At 39.3% G+C, this 24,081-nt stretch overlaps 1 protein-coding gene across 12 annotated transcripts in view; it reads left to right on the top strand.

Annotated features, from left to right (window-relative positions):
* The first annotated feature begins 16,387 nt into the window (after positions 1 to 16,387).
* The window catches only part of SEMA6A (semaphorin 6A), a 168,231-nt gene continuing 160,537 nt past the window's right edge, over positions 16,388 to 24,081 (top strand). For 4 of the 12 annotated variants that reach the window (XM_087886002.1, XM_087885998.1, XM_087886001.1 and 1 more), the window contains exon 1: positions 20,060 to 20,476. The gene's annotated coding sequence lies outside the window, so the exon portion shown is untranslated. Of the gene's footprint in view, positions 17,779 to 18,273; positions 18,984 to 20,059; positions 20,477 to 24,081 lie in introns of those variants that run through there. The other 8 variants (XM_087885997.1, XM_087886000.1, XM_034432806.3 and 5 more) reach the window with 4 other exon arrangements.

The raw sequence follows: 24,081 nt of genomic DNA, 5'->3' as shown, positions 1-24,081 counted from the left end.
ATAGTAAGCTGCTGGCTAATTTCTAAAAATTCTTCCAAAAGGATACTTATCTTTGCAAGATAGTAATTATTTCCTGGACATTCAAAAATGACTTTGGGGGCGGGGGGATTACTTGGTGAGCTTTATTATTATATTTGATGCACATTATGCATTATGCACATTATGGTTAGTTACATGGTTAACCAGATGTTTAGACTGGATTTGGCTTTTTTGTCCACCTATTGATTTCTTCCCAAGACCCTGGGATAGGCAGTTGTTGTTTGAAGATATTAAATATCTCATAAATTGTTTTTTGCAATTGACTGAAATTATTTTGTCAATGCCAATGGTGTTCAAATGGTGCACCAGTTGTTTTGGAATTGTACCACTATTGGTACTTTCTTTTGCCACAGTTTGCGAATCTTTGTATTTTATTGTTTTCTCCAGGGTTTTTTTTCAAATGAATGATTTTGGCAACTTGATCATAATCCTGCTTGTAGTCAGTTTATGAAATTTTGCTGCAGCCTCTAATCAACTGGTCAATTGTTTTATCCTTTTCACTACAAAGGTGACATGCACTGTTTTTTGTTACATTTTGAGTTTTCACCTTCATGAGATTGGTTGGCAAAACTTGTTCTTGATCCACTAAAATATAGCCTTCTTTTTATATATATATATATAATACTTCTGATCTTACCCAACCCTGTGTGACCATCCATTGGGATGTTTTTCCAGTTAACAAATTGGTTTCTTTTGTTTCTTTTCTATATTCAGCTTTCACCTTATTTGTTTTCAAGACCTTTCCTTAATTGATTTTCTTCAGCGAGGGCTCTTGGCTTTTCTTAATGTAGTCATTCAGGCCATGCTTTTCTTCCTCCAATTTATTTCACATAGGAGTCCTCTACCCGCTTACACTTTTGGCAAATATAGCTGTTCAATATCACTTTGGATTTTCAAACCATGGTACATTGTCATTAGTTTTGTTCTGCCATTCAATCCAACTTGCTAAATTCTATCTGGCTCTAGTCAACTAATCCTACTGTATATCAAATAACAGGGTATGCCCAGATATTTATTGTTTTAATGATATTTCCACAATTTAGCTTTGATTTCAAAATTTTCTGAACTCATTTGATATATTTGGAAGACATATTTTCTTTGATTTGATTCTGTAATAAATTAGAAACTTTCAAAATCCCCAAATTTCTTCTGGAGCTACTGCCTTTATCGTTAAGCTGTATTTCATTATCTTCAACCATGTTGCCTACCTTTATGGCTATGATTGCATACTTGCTGATGCCAAACAACATTCTAGTGATTGCTGGATTCTTTTGTGACTTTTAATAAGGAATCTAATTCTCCTTTATTATTCCAAAGAATTTTAAGTAAATTCATTCATAGAGTAAATGGAACATATTTTACTTCTTCTTTTTTTTTTTTTTTTTTGGCCAATTATATCCATAGTTCTCAAGTAAACCATGTCTAAAAAGTCTGGAATGTGAAACAATATGTTTTACCATATCTAAATCTTCCTTCAGCTTTGGTGGTCTTCCTTCTTTATTAAAGCTGATGTCAACTCCTTGGTCTTCTTTGGAATTTAAGATGTGAAGTCACTGAATCTTTATTTAATGCAGTATTTTTCAAACTTGGCAATTTTAAGATGTGTGGAATTCAACTTACAGGATTTCTTAGCCAGCATTAGAATTGAAATCCACACATCTTAAAGCTGCCAAGTTTGAAAACACCAGTTTAGACAGTTTAATGTTGGATCTCTGTTTCACTACTGGCTGCAATCTGTTCAGAAGTAGCTGCAAAGAACTTTGGTTTTTATTGATCTTTACTATGTTAATGGGTGCTTTTGGATGCTTTTTTTTTTACTTTGATCATTTGTGTTGTGTCTGTGTTTTGTTAACCAAGGGTAGAGACTTCCAATTTGGAATTACAGTTGCTTTACAGCTGTGTAAAGTTTAAAAATTTCTTTGAATAATTTCATTGGCTGATAAGTGCATTTGAAATGCCTTGTGATAATACCACTGTCTTCTTAATCAAAATAAGTCTCACATTTTTGGTTATGCTCATTTTGTCTTTGAACTGCCCAGTTTTGAAATAGGCTCATAAACATGAGATTAGACTAAAAAGATTCTGCATTTCATTACAAGGAAGATTACCTAAGATAAAGAATCATTAACTCTTCCAAAAGAGAAGGAAATGTGACTTGGACTTCTCAGCACTATAATTAGTCATTTCTGCTCTGCGGGCAAGTTACCAATTTTAGTTCTGTCAATTGCCTTCTTCCAAAACAATCCATTCCACCATTTACTTTTACAGGCAAAAGCTATTCAAAGGCATTTGGATAAGAGTTTTTTCCAGTTGTTTCTGGGAACGTCTAAATTTGAGTCTGGAAACTATTCATGTTCAAGCTGCATGTTCTACCACTAAGTGATACCCTTTCTTTAAAAACACTTCCTGAACTCTGAGACCCAATTAATTTATAACAAGTATGTTCACGGAGATTGTTTGTCTGAACAATGAAGCTGCCTTTCAGAGAATCAGATAACTGGCCCGTCTAATTGAACGGTGGCTTCTTTTGCAGCAGTGATTCATGGCGCCAATCCAGCATTTTTGCATCCCAGTTGTATCCAATTTGGATATAAAAATAACTTTCAATAGCAGCTTGATATAAAATTTACATAGTTTGGTAGAGAATCTGAAATTTCATAAATCTTCAGTATTCCCACTGAAAGTTTGCACTGCATAGTTTGATACTGTCTAACCATAACTGATAAGGACTATTATCAGTTTTTCTGTTGATTCACTTAAGTATTCACTAACTCTCGTTCATTCATATTTTGGACACATTATATTAATTTAATATATACACATATACAATCAAAGCTAATCTCTTAGTAAATTAACCATCCTTCTTATAACTCTTTAAACTACCTACTCTAAATCTTTGTAACTTCAAAAGTAGCTGCCAAGATCAAAAAGAAACTCTTTTTTTTATTGAAAAGTTTTACAGAAGAAAAAGATTTCCCCCCCACCCTTTCCCTCCCCTCATCCCACCCTCCCCCCGACTTCCCAGAGCAAAATAGAAGGTATTTCAATTAACAATCATAAGCTAAATTAACCTATCTATCCTTAGACTACTAAATCCCCCCTGAAACTTTAACTCCACTATAGATAATATAATACTTCTAATATTTAACATTCATTCATAAGCTATTTGATATTTTCTTGTCTGATACTTATTTTGAATATAATCAATCCATCTTCTCCATTCTGATACGTATCTTTCTTGTGTATAGTCCTTCAAATACACTGAGATTTTCGCCATTTCTGCTAAGTTCGTTACTTTCAATATCCACTCTTCGATAGTAGGCAAGGAATCCTTCTTCCAATATTGCACTACCAACAGCCTAGCTGCTGATATTAAGTTCAAGATCAATTTAGTCTCTAATACTGTACAATCCGTCGTTATACCCAGTAGAAACAATTGAGGAGTAAATTTCAACCTTTTTTTTCAGAATATTTTGCATCACCCACCAAATTTTTATCCAAAATGCCTTGATTTTCTTACAAGTCCACCATATATGATAATAAGTTGCATCATCACATTCACATCTCCAACATTTAGCTTGCAAATTCGGGTACATACATGATAATTTTTTAGGATCTAAATGCCATCTATAAAACATTTATAAAAATTCTCTCTCAAATTTTGTGCTTGTGTAAATTTAACATTTCTAACCCAAATCTTTTCCCATGTGTCCATCATCACTGGTTCCTGAAAGTTTTGTGCCCATTTTATCATATAATCCTTAACCAATTCCGTTTCTGAATCTATTTCCAATAATGCATTATTCAACCTTTTAATATGCATTTGACTTTGATCTCTAATCTGTTTTACCAAGTTTTCCTCATTTTGCATGACACCAATTTTCTGATCTTCCCTCCATCTAGCTTGAAGCTGACCATACTGAAACCAAGTATAAATTATCCCTTCTTTTTTTAATACATCTAAAGATTTCAGTTGCAGCTTACCCCTTTCCATAAAAAGAAGCTCTTTATAAGTAATCACCTCTGTTTTTTGTTCTATACTTATATTTTCTATTGCATATCTAGGATTTGCCCATATGGGTATCTTATAATTTAACTTATATTGATACTTTTTCCAAACCCTCAACAACGCATTTCTAAGTATATGACCCTTAAACACTTTATCACCTTTTTTTCATATAACAGATAAGCATGCCATCCATATAACAAATCATAACCCTCTATATTTAACATTCTCTCTTCAGTTAAATTAAACCAATCGCTAATTTGTGATAAAACAGCTGCTTCATAGTACAATCTTAAATTAGGCATTTTAAGACCTCCTCTCTCACATACATCCTGTATAATTTTCAGTTTCACTCTTGGTTTCTTCCCGCCCCAAATAAAGGTAGTAACCCCTTTCTGCCATTCCCTCAAGTTTCCATCTTTCTTAAGCACTGGTATCATTTGAAACAAAAATAAGAACCTAGGTAATACATTCATTTTTATTACTGCTATTCTTCCCAGTAAAGATAGTTGTAGCTTTTTCCAATTTTCCATTTCTTTCTGCACTTTTTGCCAAAGAACTTCATAATTGTTTTTAAATAATTTCGTGTTTGAGGCTGCAATATATACTCCTAAATACTTAACCTTTTTAACTATTTCAAACCCCGTTTTTCTCCCTAAATCTTCTCTTTGAGATATGGACATATTTTTAGTTATCATCCTTGTCTTGTGTTGATTTACTTTAAATCCAGATACCTTACCATATTGACCTATTATGTCCAACATATGTGGAGCCGCTTCTATAGGTTGAAATAAAGTAACAACCAGGTCATCTGCAAACGCTCTTAATCTATAATCTTGCTGACTAATTACAATTCCTTTTATTTTATCAGAGTCATGTATCTTATTCAACAAAACTTCTAAAGTTAAAATAAACAACAATGGAGACAAAGGACAGCCCTGCCTTGTATCTTTCTCAATTTTAAAAACATCTGTTAAGCCTCCATTAACTATTATTTGTGCTGTTTGTTCCTGATATATTGCTCTAATTGATTGTATAAAATACTCTCCAAAGTGCATTTTCTCTATTATCTTAAACAAAAATTGCCAATTCAATCGATCAAATGCTTTCTCTGCATCCAAAAATATAAACGCTGCAGAGACCTGGTTGTTTTTTTCCAAATATTCCAATAAATTTACAATTTGTCTAACATTCATTTGCCTCCCTTTTATAAAACCTGATTGATCATTGATCATTTCCATAGAAGTACCCTTATGCATATTAATAGCAAAAAATTCTTTCATTTGTTTTTTAAGCTCATTCACATTTTCTTCATATCTAAATAAATTTTCATTTAACCTCCAAGACATCCTTTCTCCCCTCTCCTGTTCCATTTCAACCCAAACCGGACTATGATCGGTTAGAGTTCTTGGACATATCTTCGTCTTCTTCACCCTAGAAATAAAATCATTTGTGGTTAGTATGAAATCAATCCTGGAGAAGAATTGATGTCTATCTTCCATCATATCAAAAAAGGATTTAGGTAATTTCGCATGGGTTGAGATCTTTGATAAACTTTTTTTATCTTTCTGTGTATCTATTACTCCATTCCAATCACCCATTAATATAAAAGCTTTATAGTCCCATTGTATTATTTTAGTGTGTAAAAATTTATAAAACTTGTTTTGTTGCTGATTAGGGGCATATATTCCAATTAAAAGCATTTTTCCAGTCTGTGTTAATAATTCAATTGCAATATATCTTCCTTGAACATCTGCCTCAATTAAATTAGCTGATAGTCCTTTCTTTACATATATGACTAACCCATTTTTCTTCTCTGGTGCTGCTGCCACAAAGTGTGTACCTAATCTTGAATTTATCAAATATTTTTGATCTAATAGTCTAATATGTGTTTCTTGCAAACAAATAACATCATTGTTGAATTGTTTCAAATAATAAATACTTTCTTTCTTTTTTGTGGTGAATTTAAACCATTGACATTCCAAGATAGAAATTTAGTTGCCATCTTTAGCCTTTCGAAGCCGCATGAGCATCAGCTGAACATCCTCCTCCACCTTATTCTTCGGCCTAGCCCCCCCCCACCCCCCCACCCCCCGCTTCTGTTTTTTGAACTTCTTGAGGTAAATCTTGAGGTTGTTGGACTTTTAATTGTTGTTCACGTTTATAAGTTGCTCGGGTCAGTCGTTGTTCTCTTGGCTCTTCCTTCTGAGATGGTTCCAGACTTGGGGGTAAGCCCCCAAGATCCAAATCTTCTTCCATGGTGATTCTTCCAGATGCAACTTCAGCATAAGTTTGTGTCTGCTTTCCATCTTTTTCTTGTTGTAGCATCTCCATTTTCTTTCTACCCCCCCCCCCCCGGTGAGGGTAGGTATCCAGCCTTTAGAACATTACCATAAAAATATTTTGCCTTCCAAACTGTGTTTAACTGGTATCTTTCTCCACTATAAGTCACTATTAACCCAGTTGGAACATCCCATCTGTAAGGCACTTGTTGATTTCTCAGTTCATTTACCAAAAAGCCAACATTCTTTCTGCTTCTTAACATTTTTGGGGGGATCTCTTTCAAAACCACCACTTCTTGCCCAGCCACTTGAACCTTATTCTTGTAAGAACCTTGTAAAATGTCATTTCTAATCCTCCTGGTTGTAAAATAAATCACCACATCTCTTGGCAGCTGTCTTTGTCTTGCCAGCCAGGAGTTAACCCTGTAGATTTTATCAATTCGACTTGCCACATCTTCTGGTCTTTCTTTAATTATCTCTGCAATAGCTTCAGCACAGATGTCCTTTAGATTTTCCTTACTATTTTCTTTCAGGCCTCTCAATCTCAAGGCAAATTCCATAGATCTGTATTGTAACATTACCAAGTCATCATTCACCCGCTATGCTTTAGTCATAATATCTCCCATTTTGCTTTCCAAATTCAAATTGGCTTCATTGATTTCTTCCACTCTCTCTTCCACCTGAATAACAAGTTTTGACAATCCTGATACTGCAAAAACAATATCATCTCTTATTTCATCATGCTTTATTGCAACAACTTCTTTAATTGACTTTATATCCTCCTCAACTTTTTTTAATTTCCCTTCCAAGATTACTGTTAAATTATTCATTGCTGCAGCTTGGTTATTCATGGCTTCTTTCATAAATTCTTTGAGATCATTAAGAGCAGCCTCCTGACTCTGTGAATCAACCGGAAGTTGTGCTTTCTGTGTCACCACTGACACAATTGGAGAACCTCCTCCTCCTTTAGCAACTCCTGGCTTAACTTGTTTAGAAGCCATCTTTTTTTAAAATATATATATATATCTTTTTTCCTTTCAAAGCCACAGAGTCCCTTAAACGGTTTTCAAGAGCTTGTAAATTTTAGTCTCTAATTTATCAAGCAAAATAGTCTTTTCTCCACAAGCTCTCTAGTCCCAGCAGCTTTAATCCACTCTCACAGAAAGTTCTCAATAAGCACTTTCGTTTCTGACTTTCACTTTCACACTCATAACAAAGGCGCCATCTTCAGCCTCCATCTCAAAGAAATTCAATTTGAAACATTGTAAGTCAGGAGTTAAGCACTGTTAATTTAAAGCTTGTTCTCCTGTTTCCGCTCTGCCTGCGCTTGTAATCAATCAAACTCACTTTTGACAGCAGGATTGGTCGCGGCTTCTAGCTCTGTTTAAACAGAGTTGTCCTGGATTTGGAGCTTCTTGGTGGGCTGACTGGGGAGCTCTCACCCTCCAAGCCTCTGGAGTTATTCCAGAGGACTTTCGGGGAGCTCTACTCACCCCCACCAGCTCTTCTCTCCTTCTTCTCCCGAAGGGGAGGTTTTTCAGCCGCCAGACAGCCGATTAGCGCTGTCAAAGTGGCTTTTACAAAATCACGGGGCTGGCGGTCTAAGGAGACCACCCACCAGCCTGCGGTGCCAACCGGAAGTCGATCAAAAAGAAACTCTCAATGTGATGGTGATTATCCTTGTGGTATAGATGTCATTGCCAATGAAGAAGTTTTCAAAACTCACAGAAAAGATACATGCAATATTCATTTTTCTAAGCCAGGGGTGTCAAACACGTGTCATCACAGCATCATTACATGACGTATCAGGACTTTCCCCCTCTTTGCTAAACCAGGCATGGGTGTGGCCATCACTTGACACATCTGGCTCACAGGCCACAAGTTTGACAGTCCTGCTCTAAGCTATTGGATGTGAAGAAAAATACAAAGTAAAACTATTTGCTATGCCATTGCATGAGGTTTTTTTCCTTTTTGAATATAATCTTGCTGACAAAATACATCCATCCACATCAATTGTCCTTTTGTGTAAATTCTGTTTCGAGTTTTCAATCAAGAGCAATGTAAACAATATAGGAATTTTCAGTTCCCTTCTTTTGGTTTGAAAAGTTACTTTGCATACATATTGAGTTTAAACTATCTTGAGAAGAAAACATTTGCTTGATCCCGGAAGAAAGCTTTTCCTCACAATCTAACATAGTTGGAAGCATATAAATGTATGTGTGTCTTAGATTGGGAAATCAAAGCAATTCCACATTCTAACAGTCCTTTCATTATCTAAAAGCAAAAAAGCAGACATACAGCACCATGTAATTATTTTAATTTTAATGCCATGCTTCTTGTAGCCACATAGTAAATTGTCTGAATGTTTTCAATCTGTACACTTCTCTGGATTTGAAAATATAAATGATCTTAAGGCAATTGCCTTATAAGTGAATCCACTGGAAAATAGGTACCTTCCAAGATGAAATGAGTTGAGCATGTCATTGTAAAACCAAGTCGCCTGAGAATTGAATGCTGCTTGAGATGTGGGATGATTCTTTGCCCATATTACTCATTGGAAGAATTTAATAAAATGAAGGGTCTTTTTAAAGAAATCTAAAGGCTTCCCCTCCCCCCCTTTTTTTGTGGTTCTTGAATTTATATTGCCTTATTCTTTTTCAGTATAATTTTGAATTTGCCTAATGATAATTTCATATCAAAAGTGAATAGAGCCAAAGGGAATAAATGAAAGGATTTCACAAAGTACAGTAGAATGATTGTTGAATACAAAGGATAACACAGAGCTGAGGAGCTATTCATGGAACAGTGATACACTGAGGGCACTGTTTGGATACACTGGCATATTAGTGCAAGCAAAATAGAAGGGAGATGGTCTTCTTTTTGTCCCACATGAATTCAGATTATAGCGGAGCTGCTTCCCAGGATTTCAGAAGTTATGTTTTCTAACCCTGTTAAAAAATTATTAAGAAGTCCCCACATGTTGTTCTGAATTGTGGGTTTTCCCCCCTGAATTGCTTCATCCCTGCTAGGAAGACTTTGATTGAGGCATTCCCTGGCAAAACAGCTTCCATCACAGCTTTGCTCCCAAATTCCTACTGGATCATAAAGCCTATGCCTGCTTACTCAGACATAAGTTCTACTTTGTTCAGCAAGTTTTACCTCCAAGTAAGTATGCATAGCATTAGAGCAGGGGTGTCAAACTGGTGGCCGCCAGCTGGATGCGTCATGCGCAGGCCACGCCCACCCCAGCTCCGGGAAGGGGGGGAATGATGTGAAACGTCACGTGACGGCAACGTGACTCCGTGAGTTTGATACCCTTGCATTAGAGTCTCTAAGTCTACACACAATGAAGCCTTTCCCCTGTTACCTTGTTAAATTATTCTCCATCCATCTTGAGCTGTTGGAAAACCATACAGGTATCTATTGTTCTTCCTCTACCTTACCTTTATTGTCTTTATTCCCAATTTCTGCAAGTCACCTAATTCTATACAGGTAGTCCTCAACTTACAACCGTTTGTATAGTGAACGTTCAAAGTTACAATGGCAATGAAAAAAGTGACTTATGACCGTTTTTCACAGTTATGACCTTTGCAGCATCCCCATGATCATGTGATCAAAATTCAGATGCATGGCAACTGCTTCCTATTTAGGACCGTTGCTGTGTCCCAAGGTCATGTGATCCCCTTTTGTGACCTTCTAACAAGCAAAGTCAATGGGGAAGCCAGATTCACTTAACAACTGGTTACTAACTTATCAACTGTAGTGATTGACTTAACAATGGTGGCAAGAAAAATTGTGAAATGGGGCAAAACTCCCTAAATAAAGGTCTCATTTAACAACAAAAATTTTGGATCATAAGTCGAGGATTACCTGTACTTTGAGGCATTTCAGAATAAGGGGGAAATGGTACTTTAATTCCTGTAAACAAAAGCTAACTGAAATTTGTCTTAATTATGGGTTAGGATGAGTTGAAGATAGAGCCATGGGGCTGTAACAGAAACAAGAGATGATCATGCCACATGTGTGCTATGGGTAGTTGAAATGGGGGAAATTGTAAGAAAGATAGCTGCATTGCACCTAGCCAAACTTAGTCCTTAGAGTACAGAAATGATGTGTTCAGACATCACTCTTTTGTTAAAATGTTGTTCAGTTTTTACTTCCAAACGCAATACTTCAGCACATATTAAGTATATCTTGTTACCATGATTTTAATTAAGAGATGGGAATTATGTAACATATAGACTACATTGAGCTCCCAGCTCTAGCAAGGTTAACAGAAAAATTAAGAAGAAAAATAGATGTTCTTCTGGATATACTTTTTTTTACTTTAAAAAAGAAGAGGAAGAAATTTTCCAAACATGAGAAATGGGAATGATGCAGTCTCACAAATTATTATCATTGTGCCATTGCCCCAAAGTTGAGGTCTGTGTGCCAAAAAAAAGGCAGGATAGTTACACATCAATGCAATCTACAGGTAGTCCTTTATTTAAAACTGGCTGCTTTCCAACTGTTTGAAGTTATTATGGAACTATCTTTGGGCTACTTATGAGCTGGATACAAAGTTCCAAAATTCCAAAATTCCAAGAGTCATGACCCCATTTCACGTGACTGAAATTTGGACTTGCATTTATGGCTGTTTGTAGCATTCTGTGGTCACACGGCTGCATTTTACAATAGTTTTGCCTGAAACCAGCATTTACTTCCAGTTATCGGCAAATCCACACCCACAGTGAACCATTTGTTCACTTAATGACTATGGCAGCCATTTTACAATGTGGTACAGGTAGTCCTTGACTTACAATAATTCATTTAGTGACTATTCAAAGTGACAAGGACACTGAAAAAAGTGACTTTGGACCATTTTTTCATACATACAACCATTGCAGCATCCTCATGATCATGTAATCAAAATTTGGACGCATGGCAACTAGTTCATATTTATTAGGGTTATCCCAGGGTCATGTGATTACCTTTTGCGACCTTCTTACAAGCAAAGTCAATGGGGAAGCCAAATTCCCTTAATAAACAAGTTACTAACTTAACAACTGCAGTGGTTCACATTAACAATTGTGGCAAAAATGATCATAAAATTCATATAACAAATGTTTTGCTTAGCAATAGAAATGAGGGAGTCAATTGTCATCGTAAGTTGAGGACTACCTGTATTTGCAAAATCTGTAAAAAAAAAATTGTAAAAATTTGTAAATATATATATATATAAAAAGTCATAAAATCAAATTTGTCATGTTTTACAACCATCATGGATAAAAGACAAGGACTACCTTTGAACCCTGCACTGATGTTGACATACAACAAATAAGGGTGGGGCTTCATGCCCTGTGTTAAAATTACATCCAGCCTTTCTTATTTTCCTGCCTCACAGCATATGTCCTTTTCATGACCATTGCAAGTTTGGTTGTCTATTTCCATGATCCTGATGAAATCAGTGGCACTATACTGTAAGGGTCAATATTCATTTTACTTAGTAAAACAAGCATTCCAATTCAGTATACAGGCATGTGCACAGAGGTTTAATTAAAGCAAGTGAAACACGTGATTTGAATCAGCAGATAGATTGATTATTGTCTTCAATTGGACCAAGACCAAGAAAAACGATATGCCATATAAGGTCCATGTTAGGACTCATTACGCGTTGACACAATTACCCAATACAGAGTTTATAGATCCACAACCCCTAACGCATGTGTATGTACATATATACATGTACATGTGCATGAATCTGAATCAGCAACCAGAATTTGAAAAACCTAACTAGTTATCAAATCACGACTAGGAAATGGAAAACGAGGGAACGTGGATTGGGATGTGTGTGGTTTTATAATTTTAAATAGATTGGTACATATACTATAAATACAAAGGAGAACTGCCAACAAAATATTGCAATGTTAGAATGCTTTCACTGGGAATCTCAATTTAGCATGCTGTTTTTCAGGAAAAAGAAAATTTACTCCAATAGTTTCTCTGGTTAACAGCTAATCAACATGTTCTCTTTTCCTTTCTCTTCCTTTTCCTCTTCTCTATTCAGGTTATTTTTCCCTCTTTAAAAACTGTTCTGCAAAACTCTGAACTTCCCCAACAGCTAATTTCTATCTTGTGTACCTGGATAGTGCTCTTTTGGCTACATGAGGAATCTAGAGTATCCATAGAGAATGAGCCTTATGAGTATGTTATTAGTAGACATGATTTATTTTTAGAATATAGGCAGAGTGATTGACTTCTCCCTCTAGCTACTTACAGAACTCAGGATTTGGCAAACTGGCTATATCTTGTGCTCAGCTCACATTTTATGCCAAAACTGATTTCTTTAATTCTCCAGATAGAGTGCATTGGATGGTTTTGAAACTCAAAATGGCATTTCTATTCCCTTTCCTCTCTTTAAAGACAATGACGGCACACAAACTGTGACTGGAGAAGCAGGAAATGGCACCAGAGACATTTTTGCTGCATCGAGATTCTTCACTCTCCCCCAAATTGACTAGTATTCTTTCTAAGTAGCCAATAGATGATGCGCAAAAATGGTGGTTAGCTAGACTTTGTCTTAATTAACTCGCTATAAATGAAGGTTGGAAATTCCTTTATCCAGACTGTACCAAAGTTAAAGATACTTTTTCTAAATTTGGTGAGGTTGTTGCTTCCTTGATCTTACGCAGCCATGTGGGGTTCAAAAGTTGGATCCTGACCCTTTCCTTGTTCTTCCCTCTGCTCGTTCTTTTCCACTGGGAAAAATATTAAAATATGGTCCTGGGTAGGGGATACAGCAAAGCCACCCCTCTGGGTTGCTAGAAAGCAGCAGAAGGAAGGCAGAAAGAAGCCACAATGCTCTTGTGTCAGGATCTTAGAAGAAACCTCAGGAGTCAGGAAAGATTGTGGGCTTCTGCCAAAGGGGAACTACCTCCCTGAATCTCAGCTTCAGAGGAAATGCAGCAAATCTGTCCTCTCTGATTTTTTTTTTTTTTTTATGGAGCAGTAGCTGAACTGATTAAAGTTAATTGACTCAACATGTCAAGGCTGCCAAAAGCCCTACAGCATCATGGGAACCAAAAGGGTACTTCAGATTCAGAACCAGTTCTGCCCCTTACTTTTTCGTTTTTGTTTTAAATAATTTTTATTAAACATTATTTTAAAGGAAGATAAAAACGAATACAAATGAACACAGTATAAGAAAAAGAGAAAGAGAAAAAGAAATAGAACAAAAGGCTAAGAGTGCAAAAGGGGGGGAACAAAAATAGAAACGAATGAAAAAAGATACAGAGAAGTAGCTTATCATCTTTACAGCATGTACTTTATGAACATGCTTTATAACTACACCTTTATGTAGTTATAAATTTACCTCTTACTCTTGCTATGGTTACAACACAGCTCTCTTCTTTCTCTAATCTAACCATCTAATCAGCAAAAACATAAATCATAAGTAAAACTTTTCTGTTTTACACAAAAAGTCTAGAAGGGGAGAATTCTGTGCTGTTCTTGTGTGTGGAAGGGACTTCCAAGTAACTTTCTCACACAGCTTCAGATGAATTAAGCTACATTGGTTATTAGTGGTTTGCTCTGTTTAAATTTAATAGATTTACTGATTTATTTACATTACCATTGATTTTGATATTGGTCAGCCTAGATTCACAAACACCAGAATTGTTTTACTACTGGTAGTTGATATTACAATATATGCCATGCTATATATTATTCTATTCCTTTATTAATAAGAATATGATACATCATCTAGAATAATTGTGAGACAAAAATTATGTATATAAAGCAATAAGTACACAATTTGCATGCAGTCCTGACACCAGATCTTCCTTCAGATAGTTGTCTTCCTTTGACTAACCTGTTTCACAGGATTACATTGAAGATAGAATTGTGAAAGGTAAAATGTTTTTGTTTTTTTACACCATGTTGAACTACTGCATCTGGTTCATGTGAATGCATAATTTCTCCCCCAAAACCTTTCTAAGGTTAAGCATGTTTAACTTTAACACATGATTAGAGTTTGGTGGCCATAATTGCATGCTACTACACATGAATGGTTTTCTATTTTTTTAATTTAGAACTTTAATTTCAAAAGTGGTTGTTGGAATCTACTGATGGATCTGTTTCTCTATTTGAAGCCTGATTATTTGTCAATGTCAAATTTCAGTTAGTGGTCTTGCTCAGTGTGGTCGGGATGATCCAAAATCAGATAACAGGCTTAACCTTAGAAATGACAAAGCAGGTCAAGGCCAGAGATAAAAGAGTGGTGGCCATGGTCATCCATGGGAGGTGTGATGTCATCCTTAATGACATCATCCCCTATAAGGAATGATTCATGTACCTGCATCAGATGTGGAAGTGTGTAATGATATCATTGGGCTGCGGTGCTGCAGTGGTTAGAGTGCAATACTGCAGGCTACTTCTGCTGCCTGCCAGCTGCCTGCAATTTGGCAGTTCAAGTCTCACCAGGCTCAAGGTTGACTCAGCCTTCCATCCTTCTGAGGTGGGTAAAATGATGACCCAAATTGTTGTGGGCAATATGCTGACTCTGTAAACCATTTAGAGAGGGCTGTAAAGCACTGTGAAGCGGTATATAAGGCTAAGTGCTATTGGCATGATGATGTCATTGTGCAGATTTTATTTATTAATCAAATTTACGTAGCCACCCATCTCATAAGAAGTTACTCTGAGTAGTATATAACAATCAATAAAAACAATGCATATACTTAAAGCAAAACAAATATTAAAAATATAAAAAGCAATATTGAAATAAACAGAAAAATAAAAAATTTAGAAGCCACAAACAGAGAGAGAATGAGTGCATCCAGGCTCAATAGAGGAGCCATCTAAACAACTTTCCAGTCCCATGTCATTTGTGAAAATATCATTTTGGCATCCTCAGGGTTTGCTGCTGGTGGCACTTGCACACATGTCAACCAGATAGAAAGTTGAATGTATTGCATGAAGTGAACAAATCATAGATATCATTAGGCACTCTGTGAAAGAAATAAAGAAAATAACAAAGCACTGCACTGTCTTATTTATAGGTCTTGAAACTCTTCTCAAACTTTTTAAATAAATTTTTTATCCTACCTTTATTATGTTCATAAATAACTCAAGGCAGCAAACGTACTTAATACTCTTTCCTCCTATTTTCCTCACAATAACTCTGTGAGGTGGATTGGGCTGAGAGAAAATGGCCTGTCCAAAGTCATCCAGTCATCCAGGAAAATCGTGGCTCAGTGGCTAAGATGCTGAACTTGTCGATCAGAAAGATCAGCAGTTTGGCAGTTTGAATCCCTAGTATAGGTCTCCTGCGTGAGCAGGGGGTTGGACTAGATGACCTCCAAGGTCCCTTCCAACTCTGTTACTGTTACATTCAAACCTCAGAGGAACCAGAATTCAGTGTCTCCCACCAAACCCTTTCTCAAGTTTGCCTCACCACTTGTAAAGATTAACAGTATACTTTTAACACATGATTAGAGTCTGATGGTCATGACTGCATGCTGCTGCACATGAATGATTTTCTATTTTTTTATTTTTAATTTAAAACTTGAATTTCAAAAGCAGTTGTTGGAATCTACTGATGGATCTGTATGTTTAAACTTGGCAGCTTCTTCAGTTCAACCGGATGCCTCTGCGAACAAGGACGGAAAGGTGAGGTTCAAATTAGAACAAGAAGGGGCAGAGAAGAACAGGCCCGTCTAACTTTGAAAACGTCAATGCGTCTGACATGCAAATGTAGCCATAGAAAGCAAACAAGACAGCTTAATTGTTTGTTTCTCTAAGGGAAGGAGCTAAACCCAGAATTAATTTGGCTTCGCTCGTGAAGCAATCCGTTTGCTCTGCTTAATTCTGGCAATTAAATAAGTTTTCTCAGACACAATTAACATGTAAATCAGCCGCTGAGTGAGGGGCACGTTGGAAGGAAACGGGAAAAACAAGAATGGAAAGCGGGGCAAGGTGGCATCTTTCCTTTTGCGTTGAGCCTCCTTGGCCGCTAGGGGCGCAGGCGATACGACTTTCCGAAGGAGCAGCTTCAGATAAGCGGCAGCCGGTCGGTTTCCTTGGCGGGAGGGGCTGGGATGCTGAAGGGATTAATTTATTACTGCTGCGGCTGCTGTTCCTGCTGTTCGCTGGGCTGATTGGCTCCGAGGCAAAGACGGATTAACCCAGCCAGTAGCTTTTAGACTGCGAGTTGGTGTATACGGTGGGGAGGGATGTGGGGTGGAGTGGGAAGAAAGGCGTGGGAAGGTCCAGACAGATATGGCAGAGATGCCCATGAAAAGATTGCGACGTGATGGCCATTCCGGGACGCGTTTGATTAGCATTCTCCACGCACGCAACTGTCTTGCGTATAGCCGGTAGGACTGGCACGTCGACCAGCGCTGTCATTTGCCTGCTAGGGCAATGCACACCCGGCGCTGGTCAGCATCGCCAGGAGTGTCGGCTGAGACCGAGAACTTAAGCCAAAGGACGGTCTCGCTCCGGCACATCGGCTCCTCGTTACGTGATGAGCCCATCCTGTTCCTTGGGCGGGGAGGGAGGGAGGGAAGACGTCCTGGGAGCAGAGCAGCACGTTTTCGCATTCGCACTAAAGGCTTCGGTCAAGAGTTGGACCATTCATTGTAAAGCGCCAAACTTTTGTCGAATTGATTATTAAAGCATCACTGGCGTAGCGTCCCCTTCTGGCAAAAGCGGCGAATTGCAAGAGGCAAAAATTACTATTTCTCTCCCTTGGCGGTAGGACTGTCGTGGTTACGTAGGATGAAAATACACGAGTGGGTGCTGCGCGCTGATGAGCTCTGATAGTTTGGAGTTGCGCGTGGCCGGACGGGAAGAGGTTGCGACGGAAAGTTTTGGCCTGCCTTTACTGCATCTCGAGTTTTTCAGCGGCTTCAGTTGGAGTTTTGTCGTCCGCTGATCCTTCGCTGGGCAGGAACAGGGCCCGGCAGTTCTGTCTACCCCCCCGCCCCTTTCGTTTTATTTCATCAGGACCGGGTAGATCTTTTTTCGACGGCTTTTCCCTCGGCGAACTCCTTCGCAGACCCAATTGAGTTAACCTCTGGGTTTTTGCTTTTTTCTACTGCTTTGTTGACACGCTATCGCGTTGAGCCGCTAAAAGTTTGATACAGCAAGAAGTTGAGTCACTACGGCGTGGTCAGATAAGGGAAGAAAGTTAATTTTTAACGGCTATGGACCAGTTTTCTAAGATTATCTTGGGACAAGTAGTGCTTCTTCCTTGTCAATAGTTTTTTTTTTTATTTATTTAAAAGAACAATGGCTGTGCACTTTATCTTGCACGCCTTTCAATAGTGCGCGCGCACACGCACGCACCGATGTCCCAGGGATGCTTCTGAGCTCAAAAGCTCTTGGTCGGGATGAATGCGAAATGGTCAGCCAAAGTAATATAATTCCAGAAGAGATCCTTATATCGTGAAGTCTTGCACTCCCATACTGGTAAGTTATCTATGGCAGGCAAAGAAATACCAGTTCATGTGCATGCGTGGGATGCTTACAAGTATATAAAATTGCAGAGGCGTTAGTCATCTATTAAATAACTACGATGCGATTGTCATTGTTTTAATTCTACACGTGCCTCCTTCGCTTTGTTCTTTCGGATGATTTCATCAATCTTCGGTACAGTATGTTTGGAAACATTTTCTTTTCTTTTTTTCATTCAAACTCTTCTTTACAGTTGTTTAATTCGATTTAAAATAAAACCGTTCTCTAAAAACCCAGAGGTTTAAATTTTCAATTAAACAAACTTATTCCAAGAGCGTGGGATAGAAAGGTTAGCAATTTATCACCCTTTCGTTTCTGTTTCGCATGTGCGACGGCGGCGGCGGTGGTGGGGAGGGTGAACTAATTCTGAAAGAGATCTGACAGTGCCCACAGCTCACACATACCTCCCACCCACGCACCACAACTAACCCACTCTGTCGCCCAATCGGCATACACTCATTCATGCGCAGAAGTGGGTGTAGGTGGAAATAATTATTGGGCCGGTCCGTTTCCACGGAATCCAGCCCGGGATTTGACTCCACCTCCAGCCAAGCTGCTTTCCAGTGACAGAAAGTGTTGGGACGGAGTCTGGCAGGGAGAAGAGGCAGGGCAGAGAAGATCGAAAGAGACAGAGAGAGAGAGAGGCGCTGCTCCGAAGTCATCCCCAAACACATTTCAATGACCAGGAGAGCTTGGGAAAAGCGCACTTTCCTGCCGGCGCACAAGCGAGGCTACTTCCCTTGGAGGAGTTTCCACAAAGCGATCTCGCCAGCCGGGATCACTTTTGGGGAAGGGCAGAAGAAGACAACGAGAGGACTTCCCAGATCCGTCGGACGGGGACTTACTGGAGTGGAAACCCGAGTGGCATTTGGACGAGGAGTAATCGAAGAGCCCGTATCTTCTCCCCACACCTACCCTTCCCCCCTCCCCCCCTCCGGTAGAGATGAACACATCGCGTTCGCCTTCCCCAAACTAGTTCGGGTCCTAAGCTCCTCTCCCCCCTCTCCGTTTCCCCAAGAAGCCCCCCCGCCTAATAATGACAAAGGATTGCAAAGGCGAGAGTGGATCGAGTTTCGCTGAGCGATCCCCTTAACTGGATTACTAAATGGGACGCTCCATCAGCTAGTCTTCTTAAGGCTCCAAATACATGCACCGACGAGGTAGGTGAACTCTTCTTCCGCGCCGTTTGTCTGCGTCTAGGGATCCACGCGGGGCATTGTTCGGGAGTCGAGGAAGGTTGCGCGGAGAGGAGCTTTGCGAAGTCCTGCAAGGCTGCAGCAGAATGAGGAGCAAGTGGCGGCGGCGGCGGCGGCTTATCCAGGGAGGCGAGGCTGTATGTCGAGGCCACTTGTCCCAGCGGCCCTCGTGCTGGGCTCCCTTTTTTAAAGATTATGTTGCCGGTGGGATGGAAGAAGAGAACGGTTGCTACGCTCTTTCTTTGCCCGAACTGCCAGCGCTGCGGTATTGCTCGGGGATCGTTCTCCCTCCCCCCTCCCGCCGAAGTCCCTCTATATTATTTTCCACCTTGAGGCTACTTTGCCCCGCTGGCCGCCCGGGCGCCGCGGAGGGGGCGGCTGCTCCGCCGAAACGGCGGCAAGCGCGCATAATGCGCTCCCGAGTGGGAAGCGCCGCCGTCGCCTTTCTGCCCGGCGCTGCCCATCCCTTGACACGAGGTTTCCTTGGGGGGTTTAGCTGGGCGTGGAGTCTTTGTTTCCGAGACAATGTGGACAGGAGGAGGCGGCTGCGGGGCAGGTTGCCTTGCTTTTTCTGAAGGCGGGGAACTTGGGGGCTCTTCTCGTCTGAGCCAACGCCTCTCCGCTTTCTTGGACGTTCTGTTTAGTGCCCACCCTGGTCTCTGGGGTGCTGGTGTCGACTGACGCTGCCGCCGCCGCCGCCCGCCCGCCCGCCTCTGGCTTTGTTTGCAAGGCAGGAGCTTGGGGTTGGCGCAAGCTCCTCTACCCTCTTCCTAAGGGGAGCGGGGTGTATGTGTGCGTGCCAGGGGCTGTCACTCTACTTCTCTCGGGAGACCTAAAGGGCTAATCTGAGGCAAAGGGAATGGAAGTGGGGTCTTAAGTGGATGTGTCAGGGAAGGGAACGGCTGGTAGCTCAGCGCCTGTCAGCTCTCGCGCGGTGGAAGGCTCTTCTTGCTGCCACCCCTACCTCCCCTCGGCTGCTGTTCCTGGGGCAAAAGGCGGGTCGCCCGACTGGGCTCCTGTTTGTCACACGCACACAAGCAGACGCTCCGCGAACTCCGCTGAAGGGAGAGTTAATTGGGTTATTGGGCCACATGTTGGCTTACTTCCTGCCTTGGGAAGCGGAGACTGGATATGAGGCGGGGCTCGCGTTTCCTTCGCATCTCCTTCACCGCCGCCGCCGTTTTTTCTCCCAGCCCTCCCCCCCTTCCCCTCCCCGAAGTCCCATAGCGGAGGACTTCGCAGCTCCGGCTCTGGAAGCAGAAGAGTTATCTGGGCGGCTCGGCGGCCCCAGAATCCCTCCGAGTGGTGTGGGAAGGGTAACTTAGGAGGCGGCCGGGAGGGGGGGGAGTGGAGAGGCGAACAGTGTGAAGGAGGTGTGGTTGAGGGCGATTAGGAGAGATCCTTCCATTGGACAAAGAATGGAAACGAGGAGCACAGAAGAGACATTCGGTGCTCAGGTAATGGGGTTGGGGAAAGAGGACAGTTGTGAGAAAGATCTAAAGGAGGAGATGGCGGAGAAAGCAACAATTACAAAGTGGGCCTCTGGGAAAGGAATTTCCTTGTTTAGTTTGTGTGAATATTCAGTAGACAGGGCAGGCTGATCTAAACGCAAAGGGAGAGAGGGAGGGGTCCGTCTGTGTGTGTGTGTATGTGTGTGTGTTAATATCTGTATGTATTATCTGTACAAATGCACCTTGCATTTCACCACTTTAAGATTGGTTTAACAGAAATAGAAGTTTATCAGGGATACAAGAAACAACCTATCTACTCAGTCACTGGATTGATTTTTGGAACATCATTTCGAGTAATAATAAAGGGTGTGTCTTTAAACATATGCAAAGTGACCTTCCATGACCCCTGGAACAATTGGTCAAACCCCTCATTGGACACTAGTGAACAGGAAATCCAGAACAGAAAACAAAACAAAATAAAAACAAAATGCTTTCCTGTTCATCCCTGAACCTCATAGGTTCCTTCTCAGTTGGATCCCACAAGAGAACAGAATATACTAAAGAATTGGGGGGGGGGCAGAGTTGTGATTTCCCACCCCCCACCCCTTCCTTAATAAAGTATTGGGCTGCACCAAAAGTCTAATGGAAGAAAGGATTAATAGAAGCAAGTTACCAATGCACTGGGGGAAAGTGCAATTCTAACTGCCCTCACTTTTTTCCAAAGCTACCTAGATTCTTTCAAAGAAATCTGTCCAACATACCAACAACTATCTTAAGCCAGTAGGAGACGAAATTGATTCTGAGGGCAGAAGATGGTGCTGTTGGGTAGACTCTAGGTTGTGTTTGTGTGTTATGTCAGTATGAAGAGTTTTTAATTGAGAGGGTTTTTTTTATTAAATGGCTCGGCTGTGATTTTACATTAGTGAAAGTGGGAGTTTCATCTCCCATGAATTGTTTTCCCTGGCTTCTGGTCTTTCAGAGAAATGGAAAGGACTTGGGTATTGGGGTGAATGGGGTGGAGTCTCCTTGGGGGAGTCCCCTTGGGGTATGAACATACTGGGAAAACAATTTCCCACTCCCATGTAACCCAAATACAGTAAGGATTTCAGATCTAAGAAATGCATTTGGATATTATCAGAAAGTTTTACTGAAAAGCTTGGGTTTTTACAAAGGAAAATATGTTTGTAGTGTTCATTGTTTTGCACAGAATATTGTTTTGGAAAAGTTTCATTCAAAAAAGAAGTGAAAATCTGTAGGATTAAGTAATTGAGTTGTGGGTCTGGCATTACTGTTTTTCATATGTACTCATGGTTTTATAAATCAATCCATCTTTTTTGCTGGGGGAAATGAGTGGATATTTATAATTGTATTTGAAAAGCTCCAGCCCTATGCCAAATTAATCACCAGTTTAAATATTGTTAGCAGAAACTAATATTTGGTTATACCCAACTTTGTAAGAGTAAAATGGACTTTTGGTAATTTTAAACATACCTTGAAACTAACGACAAATACTATATAAGTTCTGTTAAATTGAAGTAACTAAGCCAAGTATTTCATAACCAAAGTTAAATATTTACATAAATTAAATAAAAATGCCAACATTCTCTCTCCAACTATTAACCTTTTATGTTATTATTTGTCCTTGTGAAAGCACTGTGGCCTTTGTACAGTGATATTAAAATACGTTTTATAGTACAAAAGAATCCTGCTGGTTACCACAATCTGACAATGAATCAGGAAAATATAGATCTATAAATCATTACAATGTTTTAAAAGAATTAACTAAGCGGGCGTGTGTATACACATACAAATATACATACCCCCACAGACATGCAAACATGAATGAGGGATGCTTTTCAAGTGATATTTCTCTAAAAGAAATATAGAATATTTTTCATTGGCGCATTGATTGCTCCTAGGAAAGCTTAAAATCAAAAGTCAGAGTCTTCTGGGTAAGGATTAAGGAAGTAGCATACAGATCATTATTCTTTAATGTTTTCTATTTATGAAAATCTCTTCCAAAATAGCTTAATATAGGCTCTTGAGGGGAGAACATCCTGCCAGTAAAAACTGAAACATGAAGGGCGGGGAAGGAAATATAATAGAAGATAGTTGGTTCCATTGTTTTATGCAACAAATCAAAGAAGATCTGAACCATGTGTAAAAAGAACCTAATGTCCACATATGTTGCTCATGCTTTCCATCATAAAAAAAAATGTTTATTTTTTTCCCTAATGATTAAAGAGATGTACTTCATGTTCTAATCCACTGTTCCTGAATGGGAAATAACTGGCAGGAGAGGAATAAAGAACAGGTCTACCAAAAATCCCCAGCTGTTTTAATACTAACAGAAATAGATGGTATGTTTCACACAAGATATATAATTGGAACAGTTGAAGTTATGCCTGTTGTATTCTGGAAGAAAAAAAGGCAGCAAGAGTTAGACAAGGGGCTGCTTTCATTGATTTTTTTAAAAAAGAGCAAATTAATGACCTGTGATAAATTCAAAAGAAAACTCTGTTCATTAAAAGGAAGTGGGCAGTTGTAAAGTTATTTGCCTCTTTGGGAAAGGAAGGAGGAAAGGTGTTACTTCAGCAAGAGTAGGAAAAACGTTACAAGAATGCAACAGGAAAGCAATCACATGGTTTCCTACAATAGAGTATATAAAAGAAATTCATTTGAACTCCCCTAATACATATATTACATCCTGCCTACTGACAAAAATACATTGTTATGCCACACACAAACTCCATAAACAAGTACTTACTATTCTGAAAAGTTGAAAGGATAAGTTTGGTATAATATTGGAATTTTGAATGTATTATTGTTATTATTTAAGTTCTTGAGAAATTATATATGGACAGAAACGAGAGAAAATACATTTGAAATTATTTTCAAAGAAAGTAATGTATTATCTTCAAGACAGATAATAAGTGATGGGTTTAATCTTTCAAAGACTAAAACATGAGATTGAACAATCATATGAACAGGAGAATGGCTACATTGAAATCAGTGGGATCATCTGCATGAAATAAAACAGAATTCACAGAACTCAGGATTTAGGGCAGGAATTTGAATTGGAATTGGAAATAGAAATAGAAATGGAAGGGACCTTAGAGGTCTTCTAGTCCAACCCCCTGCTTAGGCAGGATACCCTACCTCACGTCAGACAAATGGTTGTCCAATCACTTCTTAAAAACTTCCAGTGTTGGAGCATTTACAACTTCTGGAGGCAAGTTGTTCCACTGATTAATTGTTCTAACTGTCAGGAAATGGGAAACCCCTGGTTTCCCCCAGCATCTCTTACATGCTTAGAGCAGTGACATGGCCGTGAGGGAATCTTGTCCTGGAGGAAACACAAGGATAACTGTGAACACAAGGAAACACAAGGATAACTGTGAATTCTCTGACCTTGAACTAATATTTTAAAAGTATGCTACTGTGAACCAGTAAGGGATGTCTAGAATCCCTGTTTCACACATTACAGTAAGCCATAATGTATTTTATTTTCAGTTTAGTTGTGATGTGTAAATCATTCATTTTGATTTACATATGAACCTTCTGTTATGGTTTGTTCAACAAATGATGGCTTACTGTAATATGTGAAAGCA

This window comes from Pantherophis guttatus, chromosome 2, assembly GCF_059756535.1.
Source record: "Pantherophis guttatus breed Tessera chromosome 2, ASM5975653v1, whole genome shotgun sequence".
Lineage (NCBI taxonomy): Eukaryota > Metazoa > Chordata > Lepidosauria > Squamata > Colubridae > Pantherophis > Pantherophis guttatus.
This window is presented reverse-complemented; position numbering and strand designations above follow the sequence as displayed.